The following is a 23,050-nucleotide window of genomic DNA, read 5'->3' as shown; positions in this document are numbered from 1 at the left end:
AATGGCCAGAGTAGGTTACAGCTTGTATAATTTAATCATTTCACCTCTGAATATTGCGCATTAAGAGAAGATCTAGGGGGACACCTCATTTCCAAACCATAATACCCACCATAAATATTAAATAAATATATGCCCATAGTTTGGAGAAGAGCTGGTTTTGCACAGCATGTAATCAACTGGAGAACTTTTAATATACTATGCCAGAGAAGTGACTGTACATGAGGGTATATTTTTTTATACCCTGTACTCTTAGGAGCTCAAGAGTTAAACCCCACTGCACTGTGCATGTTAACTAGACCTAAAAGGATAGCTCTGGTCAACAAGAATGAATCACACCAAGTCAGACCAAGTTTACATCAGCAATACTGCAAGAAATGAGACCCTGAAACAAGATTTGGATGTAGCTGGGTTATTGGCTCACTATGTCTACTGGAAGGGAAGGAAATAGAACAGAAAAGGGACAGAAATGTGACACAATTTCAAAAAGGCCTAAGCCAAATCTGTAAAAAGCCCTGGAGCTGAGGGGACTCTTCAGAATTGTCCCTGGAAGGCAGACAGAGACCTTCCCTTCAGTGGATATGGGCTGTTGGGGAGAGTTAGATAGCAGAGAGGAAGGGCAAAACCCTGGTATGAGACCTCAGCTTAGGTGGCTCTTGGTGATCTAGGGCAAGTCCCACAGAGGGACTTAGGTGAGAATCCTCAGCCTCCAATGCTCCCATTAGCTACAGAAATAAGGGGCACCATCCTAGAAGGTAATGGAACAGTGCCCCCACAACAGCCACTACAAACAACTACCAAAGACCTGAACCTCATGAGAATATCCTCTAGCTCTTGGAGTAGGTCAGCAAGAAAAAAAATTAATTACATGATATAATTGAGGAAGGACACATTTTTAAATTTCATTTCCAACAAATACATGAAAGTGTGAATATGCAAGTAGTGATCTATGAAATTACTTACTGATTGCTTTCTATAGTTCTACTAAGGCTGAAACGTTAAAAGAATTTTCTGTAATTTTAAAATATCTCTCTCCAGATCCTGAGACATTGACCATAAACCATGACTTTTTTGTGGGGGCAGGGGTGTACCAGGGATTGAACTGAGGGGAACTAGGCCATTGAGCCACATCCCCAGCCCCATTTTGCATTTCATTTACAGACAGGGTCTCACTGAGTTGCTTAGTGCCTCACTTTTTTGCTGAGACTGGCTTTGAATTCATGATCTTCCCACATCAGCCTCCCAAAAGACTTTTTTAAGTTCTATGTGATTCTTTCTTTCTTTCTTTCTTTCTTTCTTTCTTTCTTTCGTACTGGGGATTGAATTCAGGGGCAGTCAACCACTGAGCCACATCTCCAACCCTATTTTGTATTTTATTTAGAGACAGGGTCTCACTGAGTTGCTTAGCACCTCACCATTGCTGAGGCTGGCTTTGAACTCAAGATCCTCCTGCCTCAGCCTCCTAAGCCACTGGGATTACAGGTGTGCACCACCACCCCCAGCTGTGATTCTTTTAAACAGGGCTTGAGATGGAAGCAGGGCCTCCCAGATGCTGAGTACTCTACCACTGGGCTACACCCCCAGGTTCTATGTGATTTTTTTTCTTCTATACACTGGCTCTATGCCTTCTCTCTACTATTTCTTTCCTTTTCAATGTCAGTTGAGATTCAGTTACCGTTCTCTGTCTCAGTTCTAACCAAAACTTATGGCTGGGAAGGCTGACAATGAAATGTTGTCAATAAAATAAAAAAGAAGACTGATAGGCAGGGTAATTTGTGAAATCCTGACTCATCTTATATGGCATCTCTTACCACAGATCCCACCAATGCTCTTTCCTCTGTTTTGGAGAAGCTAACAGGTATGGGCATGCACAGTGGTCACCTCAAATCTCAGGTGGATATTGACACTAAGTCACACTACCTTAACATGCAGCAGAATGGGAGATCGTGGCATGTACCCACATAAAGTTCTTCCTTTACTCCCCAGTCACCAGTACAAGTCATTTATGGTAACAATAGCCAAAACTATCAACAGAAGCATGACTGCATAGGCATCAGAGAGAATTTATAAAATAGAGCTAAGTAGCTCCTTGTTTTCCTCCACATTTGGAAATCATGGAATAAATGAGTGTTCTGTTGCATTTTGTACCATATATAGTCCTCAGAAGGTACTCTGCTTCTCCTAGAATCGCTATGGCTTTGTGCTCAACTAGGAAAATGAATCCTCAATTCAAAACTAGGAAAACACTTCAAATTCAAATTTTTTAATACAAAGCATAATTCTAACCAGGCTTTTTTTAATAAACAAAAAATATGCCCTAAAAAAGCATGCTGAACCAAATGAATTTATAAATGTAAATGCTGCAATATATTGAACACATTTAATCAGTTAAACTAATTCTGAGGAAAAGATACAGTACCTGATTTTGATGGTCAACATATGTCCAGATATTTTTATGATCATACTTTCATGAAGCAAATATGAATTACTAATCTTTTGCCTTGGAGCTGAATGGATGAATAGTTGCGTAAGTTATTTGACTTGACAGGGATCTGGACTAAGCATTCTATCAGATTAAGAACAAGATGGAAATAATTCCACATTGGAAGATCTGCTTTGTATTGGGTAGTGACATGAATTCTTTCTCTGCTTTATAAATCAGTTTCTTAATTACCATGCTCAAAACCTGGCAACCCAAGCCATTTTGTCTTTTTTTAGATTATCTAAAGCAAGAGCTATACTATGATATTTTACCTTTTTTTTTTTATGAACTATAACAGTGTGATTGAATGAAGTTAATCTGACCAGCCCATTTTTTTCTAGAATGTCCCTCTTCTTACTGACATCTTTTTGATAATCAAGTATCTGTTGAAGATTAAAATCCATCTTTCTAAAAGTTAAGCAATTAATGTTACTTTAGTCACATACACACACACACACACACACACACACACAAAGTCTTTAGGTATTTGAATTCAGAAGTATTTCATTTTGCTAATTGGATCAGTGTTTATAACATAAAATCTGCTCTAGTGACCATGAAAAAGGACAGACAAGTTAAGAATCATATCAATATTGACTAACAAAATGGGTCTTCCACTGTGATGGCCAACACATAACTTTATTTACTAAAAGAATGGATATCAAATGGGTAAAATATTTAGTCTTCTGTGAGAGAAAAAAAATGTTGTCTTTGTAAAATGACTTTTCATTTAAAGAATTAAAGAAAATAACACTTTCAAAAGTCACAGTTTATTGAGAGATCAATGCTGCCCTTAAAACTGGACAAGAGAATCCAGAGTGTTTTAGAGCGTTCTGCATATCAGCAACACATTCACAAAGAAATATATGAAAAGGAAGGCAGACATCTCAGTCATCAGAATTCAATACACAATGCAATCCCTGCTAGTGATATGCTATTCAAGAGGATGAGGAGGGACCCTCTTTGTAGTATGTACAGAGTATAAAAACTCCCACTATGCTGATTCAAACCTCCCAATGTGATGTTAGGATATCACAGCTGGAGGCTATTCCCTATCTCTTGCTCATCATCCACTAAACAAAAGGTGACTGTATCTAAACGCCATGAGGTTTTCAGTGTTAGATTTCTGACAATGTCAGAAACAGACCTGCTCCTAAGTCTGAGGAAGATTTGATCAGTAGAAACTTTAAGATAAATGACAGAATTAATTTGTCAATTCCTTCTAAAATAGCTCAAATGCAGTAGATTCTTGAATAAGTAAATTTCATAGTTTGAGCAGAAATAACATAAATGAGTAATTTTTCAAGATGAAAAGAAAAAGCAAACTTTGAGGGATATAATTATAATAATTTGTGAATTGTATATGTATTTATTTGATCACTCATTCGAACATGACTGGCCTATCAACAGAACATTTATGCAAGCACAAGAATAAATCCAATTATCTTTGCTATCTTGCCATACTTCAGTCATTTTAATAATATGATTTTGCACATGGGAAATTTTTTATGTTGGGAAATATTGTGGAAATATGTGATTATGCATTTGAATTGTTAAGGCAAGTTTAATTTTACCACAATTACTTAAATCATGTTTATTGACTATAAATGCAGCCATTTACATTGAGAACATATTAATTACTGGAACCAGATTAAGGACTTTGAAGACAATGAGAAATACTTGACATTTCCTTGAGAAATGCTGAATTTCCAACTGTTCCCTCTGGAAAAACATTTAACTCAAAACCTGTGAAATTTTGTAAGTGAACCTATGACTAAATCAGGGTTCTGCTGTATAACTCAAATCAAATAATCAAACTTTCCTGAGTCTACAATGTCCAATTGGAATTAAACTCAACACTATACAATAAGCTAATATCCCAGGGCTCATGATCAAGAGAAGGCTGCTTAATAAGAAGGTCTTTGCATAAAAACAGAAGAGATATCCATCCCACCAGCTGTGAAAATCTCAACATGTAAACATTTTAAAAAATGAAAAAAGGCAACATGACATCTCCTAGACTTCATAACTCTCTAATAATCGATTTCAAAGCTAGCAGTGTATGAAGTGCTAGTTGAAGAATTCAAAGGAATAATTGTTGAAAAGATTAATGAATTGCAAGAGGATACAATTAACCAGATAAATAAATTAAGGGAGACAATTCTGGATGTTAAAAAGCAATTAAATAAAGAGATAGAGATTCTGAAAAAGAATCAAATAGAAGTCTTGGAAATGATAGCTCAATAAGTCAGATCTATTTTAAGATCTGGGGCTGGGGATGTGGCTCAAGCGGTAGCGCGCTCACCTGGCATGTGTGCGGCCCGGGTTCGATCCTCAGCACCACATACAAACAAAGATGTTGTGTCCGCCGAAAACTGAAAAAAATAAATAAATATTTAAAAGATCTATTGGTGAAAGTCTCGCCAAAAAGAAAAAAAATGAAGAAGATTAAATAGAAGACAGAAGATCTCAGGGACATTATTAAAACACCAAACATAAGGATAAGTGGTTTAAATAAGGGTGGAGAGATGCAGGCTAAGGGAATAGAATATCTATTCAGAGAATAATAGCAGAAAATTTTTCCAAATCTCGAGAAAGTTATGAATACCCAGTTATAGGAGGCATTTAGAAGAACCTCAAATAAGCATGATCAGAAAAGACATTTCTCTGATATATTGCAATTAAACTTCCAAAAGTACACACATCAAAAAATATTAAGAATGAGAGCAAAGTGCCAAATTATTTAAAGACAAACCCATCAAAAGAACAGCATATTTCTCAACAGACACTCTAAAGGACAGAAGAACATGGAATGATGTATGTAAAGCCCTGAAAGACTGTAACTGCCAACCTAGGTTACTAAGTCCAGCAAAGTTATCCTTCAGAATCAGAACAGAAGCAAGGACTTCCAACTGAGAGAATTCATGACCACTAAACCAGTATTACAAAAGTTACTAAAAAAAAAAAAAAAAATCCTACATCCAGAGAGGAGGATAAACATGAGAACATGGGGAAAAAAAAAATTTCACTAGAAGAGTAGATAAGCAAATGAGAATTAGTAAAGAATCAACCATAATTAAAATAGAGTAAACCATCAAAACTCTAAGATGTATGAAAGAAGAAGAAATAGAATGTTCAAAACAACTAGAAGAAAAAACAACAAAACGACAGGAAAGTGTGTACCTCTCAATAATAATAAAAACCATGAATTAAGTGGTCTTAATTCTCTAATTAAATGACTCAGACTGGCTGCTTGAATTAAGAAAAAAAATTGCTCAACAATATGCTGCCTGCAAGAAACTCACCTCACCAGTAAAAACTTATGAAGACAAAGGAAAAGGATGGAAAGTGATATTCTATGCAAATGGAATCTGAAAACAAGCAAGAGAAACTATGTTTATATCTGACCACAAAAAAAGACTTTGAGCCAAAAATCAGAAAAAAAAACGGAAGAATGTCACTATACATTGATCAAGGGAACAATTACTCATGGAGAAATAACAATTATAAATACATATATACTTAATGTCAAAGCACCCAATTATATAAAACAAACATAACTGGACATTAAGGGAGAGAAATGTTCCAGTACAATAATAGTGATGACATCAGTGTCTCACTCTCCCCTATACATAGATCATCCAGACAAAACATAACAAGAATCACCACATTTGAAGTACACTAGAGATCAGATGGACTTAACAAACATCTATAGATTATTCTAACAGCTGCAAATTCACATTCTTTTCATCAGCACATCCAATTTTTTTCCAAATAGATCATATATTAGAGTGTAAAGCAAATCTTAACAAAACAATTCAAATATTTTTTCATTTTATCAGATTACAATGTAGTGAAACTAGAAATTCACAGCATGAGAAACTACAGAAACTATACAAACACTTGCACATTGAAAAATACTCTATTGAACAAATGCTGGGTGATTAAAGAAATCACAGGGAAAATAAAATTCCTGGATTAAAAAAAAAAAACTGGAAATAACATATCCAACTATGGGTAATACAGCTAAAGTGGAATAAAAAGGAAATTTAGAGCAATGGGCACATACATTAAAATAACAGAGATCTCAAAAAATAACCCAGTGATGCATCTAAAGGTCTTAGAAAAACAAGAACAAATTAAACCCATAATCAGTAGGAAGAAGAAAATAATAAAGATCAGAGCAGAAATAAATGAAATCAAGACTAAGAGAACAATACAAAAGATCAATGAAACAGAGTAGGTTCTTTGAAAAGATAAACAAAATTGACAATCCTTTCGCTATACTAACCAAAAGAAAGAGAAAGAACATTCAAATAAATAAAATTACACACGAAAAAGAGGATATTACAAGAGATGCCACTGGGATTCATGGGATCATTAGAGAATATTTGTAAAAAATATATAGATCAATAAATTGGAAACGGACAAATTTCTGCAAACATATGACCTACTAAAATTGAACCAAGTATATATAAAAAACTATGTTGGTCAATAACAAATAATGAGATTGAAGCAATAATAAAAAATCTTCTAACACAGAAAAGTCCAAGATGAGATGAATTTACTGGTAAATTTTACCAGATTTTAAAGGAGAACTAATACTAGTGCTCCTCGAACTATTCCATAAAATAAGAAAGGATGCAACCCTTCCAAACTCATTCTACAAAGCCAGCATTACTTTGTTACCAAAACCTAATAAGGACACAACAAAAAAGAAAAGCTACAGACTAATATCCTTGATGAACACAGATGCAAAAATCATCAATAAAATACATGTGAATCAAATGCAAAAGCGTATTAAAACATATACAACATAATTCAGTTGGTTTCATCTCAGGGATCCAAATATGTTTTAACCTATATAACTCAATAAATGAAATAGAGCACATAAATAGAATCATGGATAAAAATCACATGATCATACCAATAAATTTAGAAAAAGCCTTTAATAAGTTTCAATATCCCTGCCTGCCCTGGTTGCTCACACCTGTAATCCCAGTTCCCCGTTGCAGGGTGTAGGGGGCAGGGGAAATGAGCCAGGAGGATCACAAGTTTGAAGCCAGCTTGGGCAACTTAATGAGGCCCTGCTGGCAGCTGGAAGTTTGCTGGGGCCCCACAGCCAAAGGGGCCCCAGCAAACTTCCAGCTGCCAGCAAGGCCCGACTTGAAATAAAATTTAAAGTCTAGGAATATAGTTCAGTGTTAGAGTGCATGAGGGGATTGCATTCAATCCCCAGTATCTCAATAAAATAAACAAACATACCTTCATGATAAAACCCTGAATAAATTAGGTAGAAGGATCATACCTCAATATACTTGTTAAGGTTTGGGTGTGAGGAGACCCCCAAAAGCTCACACATGAGACAATGCAAAGAAGGTTCAGAGGAGAATTATTGGGTTGTGAGAAGTCTTAACCCAATCAGTGACTTCATCCCCTGATAGGGATTTAAGGGAGTGCTAACTGAAGTGGTAGGGAGGAGGTGGGAATTGGGGGTGTGGCTTTGGGGTATATATTTGTATCTGGCAAGAGGAGTCTCTCTCTCTCTGCTTTCTGATTGTCATGTGAGCCCTTTCCCCACCACCACCACCACGTTCATGTTCGGCCATGATGTCATGCCTCATCTGGAACCCTGAGGAATGGAGTCTGCTGTCTATGGGTTGAGACCTTAGAAACCATGAACCCTCACCCTCAAACTTTTCCTCCTTTACAGTTGTTCTGGTCAAATCTTTAAGTCACAGCAGTGAAATGGATGACTAAAACAATAATAAAGGCTGCTCATTACAAAGAGATAGACAATATCATGCTGAATGGGGAAAAACTGAAGACATTTCCTCCAAAATCAGGAACCAAGCCTGGAATGGTGACGTACAGCTGTGAACTCAGCTACTCAAGAGGCAGACTAAGAAGCATCACAAGTCCAAGGCCAGCCTGAGCATCTAAGCAAGACCCTTCCCCAAAATTTCAAAAAACTAAAAGGGCCAGGGATATAGCTTAGCAGTGGAGCATCTCCGGGGTTCAATCCTAAGTACCAAAAAATAAAATAAGGAACAAGTCAAGGTGGCCACTCCTTATCACTCTTATTCAACATAGCACTTGAAACTTCAGCTATAAAAACTAGACAAAAGGAAAAAAATAAAAGAGATACAAATGCAAAAGGAGGAAGTCGAATTATTCCTGTTTAAAAATGATATGATTCTATATTTAGAAAACCCAAAGGACTCTTAGAGCTTTCAATAAATTCAGCAAAGTAGCAGGATACAAAACCAGCCTACAAAAATCAATAGTCTTTCTATATACCAATAATGAACTTACTGAGAAAAAAAAAATCAGGAAAGCAATCCATTCATGATAGCTTCTCTAAATAAAGGAACATACTGTGGAACTTAGTAACAAAAGCAGCATGGTGTTGGACTAAAACCAGACACATAAACCAAAGGAATAGAATAAAGTACCCTGAAATAAATCCATGCAGCCAATTGATTCTTGACAAAGTTGTCAAAAAACATACGCTGAAAAAATGACAGCTGGGAAAACTGGGTATTCGCCTACTGACTCTAGACCCCTATCTTCTCATCCTGAGCAAAAATCAACTCAAAATGTGTCAGAAACTTTAATATAAGAGCTGAAACACTGAAATTATTGGAAGAGAACATAGAATAAACATTCCAAGATATTGACATAGCAATGATTTTTCTGCATAAACAAAAGCAAAAAAATGACAAATGGGATTACATAAAATAAAAAAACCTTCTCCACAGTGGAGAAAACAGCAGAGGGAAGACACAACCTACAGAATTGGGAAAAGTCTTTGCCAGCTATTCATCTAAGAAGGATTAACATCCAGAACATGTGAAGAACTCAAAAACAACCAAAGAACAAATAATGTAGTCAAATAACAGCAAATTATCTAAATGGACATTTCTCAAAAGCAATACAAATAGTCAACAAATATATGAGAAAATGCTCAATATTTTTAGACTTCATGGAAATGCAAATCAAAACTACATTGAGATGTTGTCTCTTCCCAGTCAGATTGGCAAATATGTGGCGAAAAAGGAACATTTGTATACCCTTGGTGGGAATGTAAATTAGTACAACCACTATGGAAGTTCCTCAAAAATTAGAAATAGATCCACCATATGACCAGCTATACTCTTCCTGGATATTTATCTAAAGGAAATAAAGTCAGCATGCAAACAAGATACCTGCATACCCATGTTTATTGTGGCACTATTCACAATAGCTAATATATGGAAATCAGCCTGGGTGCCCATCAACCGATAAGTAAACTATGATATGTATACACAGTGGAGTACTATTTATCCATAAGGAAGAATGAAATTATGTCGTTTGCAGGAATAATGGCTGGAACTGGAGAACATCATGTTGAGTGATACAAGCCAGGGGCAGAAAAACAAGTATCACATGTTTTCTCTCATATGTGAAACAAACAAAAGAAAGATGACTTGAAAGTAGAAGAGGGGCCATTAGCAAAGGGGAAGGAGACTGCAGGGAAGGGAGAGAGGGGAGAATACAAGAGGATTAAAAGGAGGGTTGGCATGACCAAAGTATAATATATGCATGCATGGAAATATCACAGTGAAAACCCTTTATTTGTTCAATTAACATGCCCTAATAGTTAGAGTTAAAAATATAACATCTTCCATCTTAGATATCTCATCTGAAAACGGAAAATAAGGCTTCTACATATCCACACTGTGGGTTTGTGAGGTGACATACTGTAGCATTACCATAGGCTGGACCTTCACTAAATGTTGCCTTCTTTTCTCTGATATAGTTTCTATGGCAATTACCTAGCACATTCTTCATAATCTAATATTGCTCTTTAATTAGATGTTGATCCATGGAAGACAGGAAATATGCCTCCTTCATTTTTAAATCTCTAACCCTGAAGATTAGAGTCTGGTACATTTTCCAGTGTTCTGCAATATCTATACTTTAAACATAAATCTGTTATGCTGTGTTTGTATTGCAGAAACCTAACACAGCAAGGCATGTGTAGGCAGTGTTAAGTGCTTACTTATGTGATGTGATGTGATTTGAATAGTCCAGGAAGTCTTATATTAAAAAAAGAAAATCCCAGTTACATAGCACCTCATGTTCTATCATCAGAATCTAATTACTTTGAGATTTCCTTTCTTGTTTTTTTTTTAAGAAAACAAAAGCAAACATCAAATCTAATTTTAAAAAACATCAAAACTTGTCTGCAAGAATAATGGAGGAGATTAACTCTTGAAAAAGCGTTCAACATTTTGGAAATGTTGGAGAAAAAAATGCATTGAGCTTAAGAAGTTGTAAATGCTTTGAAATCAACTCATCTCAAGGGTGGAAGAATCCTTGGGCCATTTCTTAATATTAGAACTTATGCAGGCTTCTCTTTTGAGTATCTTGTGCATTTTAAAGAGGCAATTGTACAAAGTCTCCTATTTTCTACACAGAATCAATTATTTGTTTCAACCAACTCTCAATAGAGGGGCAATGAGAACAACCCCATCTCCCCAGACAAAAAAGCATTAGAGTATTCGACTTTATTGACTTATATATCTCTTCATAAGTCTTTTTTCATTGATTTCTATAGTAGTCACATCTTTTTTCCACATAGCCCAGGATCATATTTAAATGTTATCATAAGCATGTAACCTGCCTCAAAACACCAATCATTTCTTATCTTCATGTAAATTTGCTCATCCAGGCTGAGGCTAATGAGATCTAGGGGCTCCTCTATGGTATTGGTAGTTTGTTGCTAGTCCATGTCATCCCCCATATTTCTCACCCTGAGGCCTTTCCCCTGGTTGTTTTTAAATAGGCAATAATTCTAAGAAATTTTTTTTAAAGAAATCAATCCCAAGCTGCTTGGAAAACTGAGGCAGGAGGTTCGTGAGTTCAAAGCCACCCACAGCAAGTTGCCGAGGGCCTGAGCAACTCAGCAGTATCATGTCTCTAAATAAAATATAAAAAAGGTTGGGGATGTGGCTCAGTAGTTAAGCACTCCTGGGTTCAATCTCCAGTAAAGAAGAAGAAGGAGGAGGAGGAGGAAATGGAAAATGGAAATATCTTATAATAGGACCATGGTGCTCATTTTCTCTGGGAAATCAGAGACAATAGAACCAAAGGCTGGTAGAGAACTAAAACTGAGTCAAAGGGGACTTTTTGCCAACATTTTGCCAAAACTCATTCTTGGTATTTGCACTTAATGATTATGAGTTACTAACTTTCACAGTTAGTAACTCTGGAATTTTAAAAGACAGATATGCTTTTAGAAGTTATAGTATTTTCCAGCATCTCAAACCAAAATGAGCACTCTATTTTTGTTCCCACACTGCAACCACTATATGCTGCTCTGTTCTTCCAGAGTTATAAAAACAAGTCGAAGGAAATAGCTCTCACTCATCACTCTGTCATTCTGTATAAAACTACACATCAACCAGGGAGAGGAAAAATGCAAGGTGCAGAATATCTGCCAGAGTCTGGAGAATCTCAAAAGTTCTGTAGAAGCAGGATATGGTCATGCCCACAATCCCACGTTCTTGAGAGGCAGAGGCAGGAGGATCCCAAGTCTAAGGCCAACCTCAGCTACTTAGCAAAACCCTGTCAAAATTTAAAAAATAAAAAGGAATGGATGAGGATGTAGCTCAGTAGAATGTCCGAGTTCAATTCCTAGTTCCAGAAAGGGGGAAAAAAAACAGGTAGAAAATGATAGAATAAATGAGGTTAATTTGAGGTACTGTCATGGTGGAGAATATGTGGGTGGATTGGGAATCCAGGTGGAGCTGGAAAAGGCTGTCTACTAGACACATTACAGAAAAGATAAAAATGTTTAAAATCAATTACTTGAAACCCGTATATTAAATTGTGTTTGACTCTCTATTTCTTAAGTAACTACTGATGTTGTTTATTAAGTAGTTCAGGCAAAGTCAATAGAGACAGCTGTAAGTGTGCTCTACACAATGGATGACAGTGTTTTGGCCAGGAATGGGCTCATTAATGCGACTGGGAGTGGAAATATCTTATAATAGGATCATATTAAGTGCTCAGAATGGAGCTGTCCTCTCATATGAAATAAGGTGTTGGCTGAATGGACTGTGACTGGCCTGTGCACACAGCCTAAGTGTCATTTTAGTGTCTGCACAGGGAACTCTTCCCCTCACTCTGCTTCCCTGGGACAGCCTAGATTAAGAAGATGGTTTCAAGCACTTAGGCAGAGAAAGTTTTTTGAAAGTCCCTCATTGGGGGCAACAAAGAACACAAATGTGAAATTTGGTCTAAGACTCAGTTGTTTTTTTTTTTGTTGTTGTTGTTGTTGTTGTTTGTTTGTTTTTTTCCTTCAGAAGAGCAAGAGCATCTAGAAGACCAGGGGCTAGGAAATCTTTGAGGTATCACTGTTGCTTAGCGTAAAAATCTAGGTAAAGGCACAACTGACGTAGCATCTTTGTGATTTTCAGTGCATTTGCCTGGACACTGCCCCATTCAGCAATCACAACAACCCTGTAAGTATCAAGACATGTTCCAGGGCTGGGGCTGTAGCTGAGTGGTAGAGTGTGTGCTTAGCACACATGAGGTCTGGGTTCCATCTCCCACACTGAAAGCTAGAGAGAGTCCATCTTGAGAAGAAAAGAATGGAACTCTGAAGAAATGAATTGGCTAAAGTTATTCAACTAATATCTTTCAAACCAGTTTCTGTTTTTCTAAATCTGAATTCTTTTCACCTTACCAGATGTTGTGTAGAAATTGTAGATTGTCCTTTAACTTAGGCTCTCTTAGGAACTTTATTTCTTGAACTTCCTTTTTCCTTTTAAAAATCAATTTTAGACCCTAAATTTTACTGTTTCAATAGTTTTACATCTTTTAATTTCCCTGTTTCTTTTTCCCTTTTCTCCCCCTTCTCCTCCCCCTCCTCCCCCCCCCCCACGCTCCACCTCTCCTCCCCCTTCCCTCTCCCCCTCCTTCTTTTTATTCGTTTTGTTTTGTTGCTTGGTGTGCTTCATTTAAATTCTTCATCTAAAATAGTTGTCACCATATGTGATAGCTAAACATTTTGTGTTGCTGTGACTGAACTTAGGGATGCCCAGATAACTGGTAAACATTATTTCTGGATGTATCTGTAAGCGTGTTTCTAGAAAAGATTACATTTGAATCAGTGGACTGAATTAAGAGGCTCTGCCTGCATCTCTGTGGACATCATGCAATCCTCCGAAGGCCTAAACAGAACAAAGAAACAGAACTAGGAAACTCTACTTAACCTGGAATATCCATCTTCCCCTGCCTGCAGACACTGGAGCTCCTGGGTTTAGGGATTGTACCACTAGCTTCCCTGGTTTTCCTGCCTAGATGGCATATTGTGGAACTTCTCACCCTTTTTAATGATGTGTGCTAATTGCCATAATAAATGTCCTCAGATATCTGTGTGTGTCTGTGTGTGTTTTCATTTTGAATATATTCTTCATTTCCTGAGGAGACCAGGAAAGCAACAGTTATAAGCATTCCCAAACAGACCTGTATGGCCCAGTATGTACACAGAGGGAGTGTGGCCAGGCTTTTCAATCTGCAGAAGGCATTCCCAGTCCTACAGATTTAGGAACAGTGCTTCTTTCACTCTAAAAACTGCCCTGATTTAGTCAATAAATTGTTCTCTCAGAACCAAGAAAGCAAATCTCCTTTCTGCATTGGGAGAGGATAAGGAAAGGAGTCCTTTCTCCCTTTACAAAACCCTCAGAGAACTCACCTCCACAGGGCTTTGCTGGCTTCCTTATCATAAGAAGCCTTACAAGTTGTTCTGAAGTGGCAGCTCTGATATTCTGAAATATATTTATGACAATTTAATTAATTGTGGCCCAGAAGGGAAAGGGGTGCCCATAAACTAAAATGGCATGTTTTTCAAAGTTCATTCATGAGCAATTTTGAAATGTATCTTATTATTCTGTATTTATCTTGCTATTTTCATACTGTTTTTCTTTGGCAAGAATATACCAGATGCTAGTCCACAAAATTTCAGAGTCTCATAACATATTAATAGCTGTTCTTTGAAAGTTCTTTCTTTATTAAGTTTGAACAACCCCATGGTGAACAGGTTTTCTAAACAAATACTTTAAAAAGTATTTGATATTTTAATGGGTGTTATGTATTTTGAGGGTTGGAGAAGTAGAGTATATGAATGTTTACCAAATTGACTTGACTATGGAGCTTAGTTTGAAAAACAGTGGCTTAGGTTAAGGTTTTAGCTAACATAAAATGATTTTGAGAGTTTTTCACATTATATTTATTAACAAACATTTAAATTTCCCAACTGCAAACTAGCCTAGTGATGAATGATTTTAAAAAATATAGGTTGAGTAAGAGAGTGTTATTGTTGTTGTTTTCTTTTTTTGTTTTGGTTTGGTTTGGGTACTAGGGATTGAACCCAAGGGCACTTAACCACTGAGCCACATCCCCAACCCTTTTTATTTTTTACTTTGAGACAGGGTCTCCATAAGTTACTTAGGGCCTCACTAAATTGCTGAGGCTGGCTTTGAACTTGGAATCCTCCTGACTCAGGCTTCAAAGCAGCTTGGATTACAGGCGTGCACTACCAGACCTAGCAAGTGTTTTGAACTAAAGTGGAAAATCTAACCTAGTAAATTCACCTAGGAAATCTTTCTAAGAAGAGAGTTAACTTGAAGTTTCCACATGAAGATGAGTTGTTCAGCTTTTTATTCAAAGGCATACTCATCATTAATTATTCTGCTAATATTTACTGCTCTGTGTAAGACAACCATTGATTAAAATGATTGTGAGGTAAATTCCTATTTCCTTACCTTCAGAGTTGCAAATGCAGTTTCCAAACCATTATATTCTATTTGTACATATATGCACATTTATCTGTGCACATATATGTGTGGTAACACTTCATACACACAGTAATTCTTTTGTACTTACCAACTTTGTTGTAATTGGCTGTTGTTGTTAGGGTTGTTATTTCCAACAAATCTAGAGTAGATTATGTATTTTCTTCATTTTGGCATTCTTCAAAACCTACAACACTGTCTTCCACAAAAGTATATGTATATATATATATATATATATATATATATATATATATATATATATATATATCATGTGCATATGCCAAGAATCTCAAAAGAATTTTTAGGAAAATCAAGGCCACTGGTCATTTTTGTTTGTTGGTTTGCTTGCTTACACTTAAAAAAATAGTTCTGTCTGGTCACAGTAGAAGATAGTATAAATTGATAATACATGTACAACTAAGATCTTGTTGGGTCTGTTTGTAAAGAAAACCTATCTCATAAATATTTATCACATTGAGTCACTTATCTCAGGATCATGGCTCTCATGTACCATAGAGAGGGGTATTTTGGTGCTTCAATAACTGAATTTCCTTGGGACCCAGAAGAACAGTCTTGTTCTAAGTTACACACTATAGTTACAAAGTTAAGAGAGCTTCATGAAGACAAATATTCCCTCAATTTATGTTTTATTTTTTCCATTAAGTAATAATATATTTCATCCCAAGTGAATTAAAACTCTTCATACATTTTTAATATATTTTTCCTATACCACCTCTTGTTTTTTATAGCAAATTATTTCTATTTTCATCAGTTATTAAGTTTAACTAGCCAAGCTTTAATCTTCTAATTACCACCTGGCATTATTTTTAGAATGAGGCTAAACATAAATAGATATATAAATAAACAGAAGAAAAGGTAAATATTCTTAAATATTTTTCCTGTTAAAACATTTTCTACCCAATTGTACAACTGACTTCACTCTCTCTGTCCCAGTTACAGGATAGTATCTTGTCAAACATTCTCTAGACATCCATAAAAGTACAATGACAAATATAAGAAAAAAATCTACCTGTGAAACATATTTATTTTGGGTTCATTCCAGATATTTTATCAGAAAAAAATGTGACTGGCTTATGTTCAGTTTAGCTTAAAGAGATTAATTTGAGCATTGATTCTCTATTTAATAATTTTCCCTTTTAATTTTCTGCTTACTTAAAATAATAACAATAAATTGTGAAAACAGCATCAATTATATTATTTTTGTGCTGATTGCATTGCATATATTCTCTCAGAATTCTCAAAAAAAGGCTACAAGATAATTATTTTCATATTATACATAAGAAACATGAAGCTCTGAGAATTCACATACTGTCCCAAAGTTAACTGACTTGAAAATTATAGGACTAGAATTTGAATTTCCAGCTCCAGAGCATATAAGCATAATCCTAACAAATAATATTTTGATATTTATTTGGGTACCAATGGTTACACTTTTAAAATAATCTGTTAAAGGAGGATTTGTTGGGTTTAAATTTTACTAGTTCAAAAACTGGATTCTTGTCTCCTAATTAAAAAGGCATTTAATACCTATAAATTGTGAGAGAAACATTTGTTTTAATTATTGAGGTCTTTTTACTAAAAAGAGGAACCAATGTCAAATCTTTTTCCCTAATAAAAAAGTAATTAAATTGAAAAATTATCCTTCTATAAAAGATTAAGAATAAAACAGCTCATAAGAACTTTATTAATGCACAGTTAAATTGGTTGCTATCAAGACTTTTTTTAAATTTAGCTGAGAACAATTTAATTTTCCATCCAACATTAGTGCTGGCTGGGGTTGGATTTCTTCCCTCTGGTGAGGGAATTAGATTAATGTGTTAGAATTCTATGATTTGGCAGTAGGTTGATACAATTTGAGGTTTACACACTATGTCCTTTAATTTCATTTAGGAAAAACAAAACACAACAGAAAACAAGGCACTATGATCTGGAAAACTCTTGCAAATAGAGCTTAGCAAAGTAAACATATTCACATGAAAAGAAGATCCTCTATAATTAAAAGATTATATTTTAAATTCTCAAAGTTACCATTGTATCAAACCTATGGTCTTCTGTCTCCAAATGGACAGAATGCCATATACAGAAAACAGTTTCCCAATTTATTTTTGCGTTTGGAATATAATATAATATTTTTGGATTTAGGAAGAAAATGAAAGAAATGAAAATTTATCAGACAATAGAATTTAACAAATCCACATTCTTATCAATATTTCTTTTGAGTTACTAGAATTTTGAAGCATGGTGGCAAAGTTGGGAGCCGAGTGAGGGGATGAGTGGAGAGTCACTGTATCATATAATTTTTACTAGCGTTTCATTAATGAAACTCTCTCATAATTTCTAGCTGGAACATAAACTCTCCCCACTCTAAAGAAACTTAGAGTCATCATCTCTAACCCCCTGTACTTATGAGAAAACTTAACTTCCAGTATTTCTCTCAATTGGCCCAAATTTAAACAGTTAGGAAACGACAAAATCAGGATTAATTTCATTGCCAATATTTCTACTTTGCAGTCTTCCTGATTACTCTGCCTCTGTTTCCATGGCTGGCTTCTTTTCATCTTTGTAATGCCCACCTGAAACTAGCCTGAAAATTTGGTTTTCAAGTCTTTTCTTCAAAGATGATTAGATATAACATAGAGATAGTCTGGATCTTGAATCCATCAAGTGTTGGATTCACTCCAAGTCTGTACTTCTCCTCCCTTTTCATACCTGACTTATACTTCACATGAGTGGTATATATCTCTCTTAGTCTGTTTTGTGTTGCTATTACAGAATACCACTAATAGGGTAATATACAATGGCATGATATTTATTTCTTACAGTTTGGGATGCCGTGTAGACCAAGACAGAGAGGCTGACATCTGATAGAGGCTTCTTGCTGCATCATCCCATGGTGGAATGCAGCAGGACAAAGATAGGGTAAAAGAGAGCTGGAGGGGCCAAATTTGACCTTCTATAATATATACATTCCAATAATAGTGGCATTAAATCATTCATGAAGGTACTGCCTTCATAATCCAAACAGCTTTCATTAGGCTTCATCTTCCAACACTGCCACATTGGGGACCAAGTTTCCAACCCAAGAACCTAGGAGGAAACATTTAAATCATAGCTATGTCAGTACACAGAAACTAACATGTGAAAAACTCAAAACATAATGAGATATGTTACTTATAAATCAGCATTCTTTCCTACCACTTTTTTTTTTACTGCTAATTTTATCAATATTTCCTTAGTCTCTTAAATTCATAACTTGGAGCTCTTAAAAAGGAATGCTATTTAGGGAATCATAGCATGAGTTAAGTTTTCAATAGCAGCAGTTTATTCTTCAAAATGTTTTGCTATAGATAATTGTGCAGCAATAAAATTGAAATTGGTTTCCCACACACCACAAAATAAATCCATAATAAATTCTTTCCAAAAAATTTTCCATAATGTCACTCAGATTCAACACTTTCTTTCCACTCCCACAGTTACTGTCCTTCCTTGCTTTTCCAGATTTTCATACTAGCTTTGGACAAAAGTTAGTTGGTCTTTTATTTAGACTAATGTCTAATTGATAAAAAAGTGTTAAGGACAATCATCTTATTACATCACTCCTTCATTCAAGAACTTCCCCTAGGGTTGAGGGTGCAACTCTGTGATAGAACACTAGCCTAGCATGCATAAGGCCCTAGGTTCAATCCCCAGCTCTCGGAACAGGGACAGAGTGGTGTGAGACTTCCCCTGCCTATGAAATAAAATCAGATTTTTTTCGAGCCTCCAACACATAACTGTCCTTTCATTTCTTATGCAACCATTTTTTTTTTCATTTCTCTGTAATACAATCCCTCTGGGACAGAAATAACTTAAAAAGAAAGACTTCTGGGTGAGTATGAGCAAAGGGAGGTGAACTTAATTGCAGAGTAAAAACAACACAGCATACTAGAAAGAGCATACAGTTTAGAGGTGGACAGACCTAGATCTCCAATTATGTCATTTATGTGTATGTGTAATTGTGTGTGTGTGTGTGTGTGTGTAAGCACACACCCTCTGTACAATACAGATAATGATATTCACTGCACAGGGTTGTTCTGAGAATTTTAATATGTACCAGGCACACAGTAGGCGTTTCATGATAACTACTGGCACAAACATTGAAAACATTTTCTTTGTAGCAAATACTATGCTAAGTGTGTTAAGTATATTAGCTCAATTAATAAAACAATCATCCAAATTAGTATAGCAGACACAATTCATTGTTCCCTTGCAGTTATTGTCCCTTACTGTATTTGGTAAAAATTCTCCTACCTAAGATTTACATAAGCACATCAATGCCCAGGTTCAGAACATGTTTCTCAGCCTCCCTGCTGCTAGATATGGGCATGCAACAGAATTCCAGCCACTGGGACTTCAGGGGAAGTGACATGTGCAGCTCCCTGGTCATATCCTCTATAAAGAAATACTCTATTTCCTCTCCTCTTACCTCCAGTGACCTGGAGTATGACATGGTCATGGTTGGTTAAATGAAAACAACAATCATGACAATGGCAAAGCAATAAGAAACAAGAAACCTGGTTCCCTGGGATGATGTTGGAGAACAGAGCTGCCTGCCCCTCCTGGATGACCTCCTACCTCTATCCTGAGAAATATGAAAGAAGTAAACATTATCGTGTTGGATTCTGAGTGGTCTCTGTTATAGCAGCTTAGCCTGTGACTTCACTAATCAAACCAAGTACTATTATTATCTGTATTTTACAAGTAAGAAATCTGAAACCAATACAAGGAACTTTGGGATAGAAAAAGACAAAATGAAGTACATCCTGGTCTCAGAAGAACACTCATGGATTTGTGAGTAGGAAGAACACAGAGTTTGCCCAAGAAGGTTGGGAGGGTCAAGTCATTGCTCAGATACTTAAAAAGTTAACAAAAGGACAATTTAGTAAGGAAGGAAAACTGAGAACTACCTTTGGGTGCAAGACTCTCTCAGTGAATTGCCTACTACATAAAGCACAAGCTTCTAGACATGTCCATATTAAGCTTCCAGGTTGGTTTGAGTTTCTGAAGCTGACACTGTACTGTGGTTTGGTTATCAGGTGTTCCTTAAAGGCTCCTGTGTTAATGCAGAAATGTAAGAGGTAAAATGATTGGGTTGTGAGAGTTGTAACCCAATCGTCCATCCTAGTTTGAACAGACTAACTAGGTAGGTAACTGTGTGGGGCATGGCTGGAGTAAGTGGGTCACCAGAGCCATGCCCTGGAAGGGTGCATCTTCCCTGTGGCCCCTTCCTTACCTCCTCTCTCTGCCTCTTGGACAGCCAGGAAGGGAGCAGGATACTTCCACCAGACCCTTCTGCCATAATGTTCTCCCTTATCTCTGTCCCAGAACTATGGCATCATCCAATCATGGACTGAACCTCTGATACCATGAGCCAAAATAAATTTTCCCCCTTCTAAATTGTTCTTATCAGGTATTTTGGTCACCGCAAAGCAAAGCTGACTAAAATTCATGGTGAGATTCAATAGGAGAATTGAATATCACTTTTTATCTGGTAGCCAAATTCTTTCCTCACCTAGTTTTTGGTTTTGCTTTTTTCTCTTATGCTCTATTGAATTTGTTTCACCAACCTGGGTCTCCAGGCTCACCTGTTCCAGCAAGCCAGATTCGCTTACATTCTGTGCCATCATCAGGAGATTTGCTTTGATGGAGATATCAGCAAATATTATGATAAAACCTTAGAAAATTGTCGTGCAAAGGTTTCTAATAGAAAATGGACTTTACTATTCCAAACAGGCCTTCCAGGCTACTCGTTGTGTGCCTGACAAACCTTTATTGACTGGCCATATCAAAGCATGATTGAGAGCAGAGACTCAAATAAAGCTGCATCTTTAGCTAAATCAGGTGGGACAGTAATTTAACCCCCTTGCTAAGTTTCCTCACCTATTTGAGGAGTATATTTACAGTTATAATTGAGGAGTATATTTACAGTTATAGGATATATGCAAGGACTGAATTAAAGCACTTAAAACAGTGCATAGCACATATGAAGCCCTTTGTGAATGTTAGCTGCTGCTTTTATTTATTTATTGTTTGCCTGACTCCACAGCTCTGGGCCCAAGGTGAGGCAGAACATGGCAAAGGAAAGCAGTTCAGGACATGATAACTATGAAACAGACAGAGTCTGTTCACCATGCACAAAATATAAGCCCCTAAGGCACATCCCACTGACCTATTTACTCCAGCTACACCCTATCTGTGGTTATCACCCAGTTAATCCCTATAAGTGAATTAATCCACCGATTAGTTTACAGTTCTCATAATCTCATCATTTCATATCTGAAAATGCTTGCACTATCTCACACATGAGCTTTTGAAGGACACCTCATATCTAAACCATAATAACCTTTAACCCACAATGACTGTATTTAAAGACAGAGTTCTTAAGAGGTAATTAAGGTAAAATGAAATATCGGATAGAAGTAGTGTTCTCATGAGAATAGACACAAGAGAGCTTGCTCTTCCTCTAAAGGCTCTCAGAGGAAGGGTCATGTGAGGACAAAGTATCTGCCATCTACAGGTCAAGAGGAACCATGAGAAACCATATCAAATAGAACCTTCATCTTTTACTTTCCAGCTTCCAGAACTGTGGAAAAAAAAATCATTTCTATTGTGTAAACCACCTGACCCAAAACATTTTGTTGTAGCAGCCCTGGTAGACTAATACACCTGATAGTATTCAAAATTACCAGGAGATATGCTTGTTACCAGGACAGTGTGCGACATTCTTAACCATGATGGTCTCATTGGCTATAGCATTACTCCAGTATATGGTGGTCTCTGGAGTAGGACAATTGGAAAGAAGTCAATAATAGAAAAACCAGGCATTATTAAGGATGTGGAAGCTAGAATACATCTAGTTATCCAAGAATTAAGAACAAGAGACAAAGTTATCTCCAGTGTTCAGGAGTCAAGAAGTGAATAGTCAGCAGGCCTAAGCAGCAAAAACCATCATATGCTTGGAGTGAATGAGGGTGGAGTACAGGTCCCAGCAGGAGTGATGTGAACCTGGAAAGGGCTGTTTTATTGGTCTTCCATGCTCTCTGCCAGAGAATGGAGAGTATGAGAGGAAAGCGTAAAATCGGGCAGAAGTCGCCATTTATAAAAGTTGGAGAAGAGTGCTTAAAGGTAGATCCAAATATTTCATGAAGAGAAGAGAGTGACCTAAAACTATGAGCAGATAAGTTCCAACCCATAATTTGCAGTTTTGAAAGTAGAGGAATGTGCCATTATATACACAACACTGTGTTTGTTTGTGACACACTGAGCATGACTTTAGCATGCCTGCATGCTCTCATTAAGCATGACCTTTTCTGTGATAGAGCCCCCTGGGGTGTGAGTAATGACACCTCAGAGCAATTTGAAATATGTTTACTCACATACGTTGGGACAGGAAAGGAACATTAAAATAGCATCCCCTTGGTTACCAAGAGGAGCCATATGACCTTTTTCTGGGGAGCTCTTCAAATACAGAGTTCCAGCTGCTCCACGAGTCAGGTGTGGTCCTGTGGGGATGGCTTTTTAGTTTCCTCTCTTGCTCCTAAAATTATATGCATATATTACATTCTCTGGAAGTGATTTGCATAACATCTGTTCTCTTCATGTTTTTTCCCCCTCTTCTGCAGGACACTATCTAATTAGAAAATAAAATAAAGAATTAAAACAGTCC

The 23,050-nt window shown here is 36.5% G+C and overlaps 1 pseudogene; it reads right to left on the bottom strand.

The window, feature by feature from the left end:
- Positions 1-10,956: 10,956 nt before the first annotated feature.
- On the bottom strand, positions 10,957-11,267 carry LOC124082054 (U6 snRNA-associated Sm-like protein LSm3; annotated as a pseudogene).
- Between the last annotated feature and the right edge of the window lie 11,783 nt (positions 11,268-23,050).

This window comes from Marmota monax, unplaced genomic scaffold (assembly GCF_021218885.2).
Source record: "Marmota monax isolate L192 unplaced genomic scaffold, Marmota_monax_Labrador192_F-V1.1 WCK01_AAM20220418_F8-fsc00044, whole genome shotgun sequence".
NCBI classification, from domain to species: Eukaryota; Metazoa; Chordata; class Mammalia; order Rodentia; family Sciuridae; genus Marmota; species Marmota monax.
The sequence above is the reverse complement of the archived record's forward strand: the minus strand, read 5'-3'. Positions and strand labels throughout refer to the sequence as shown.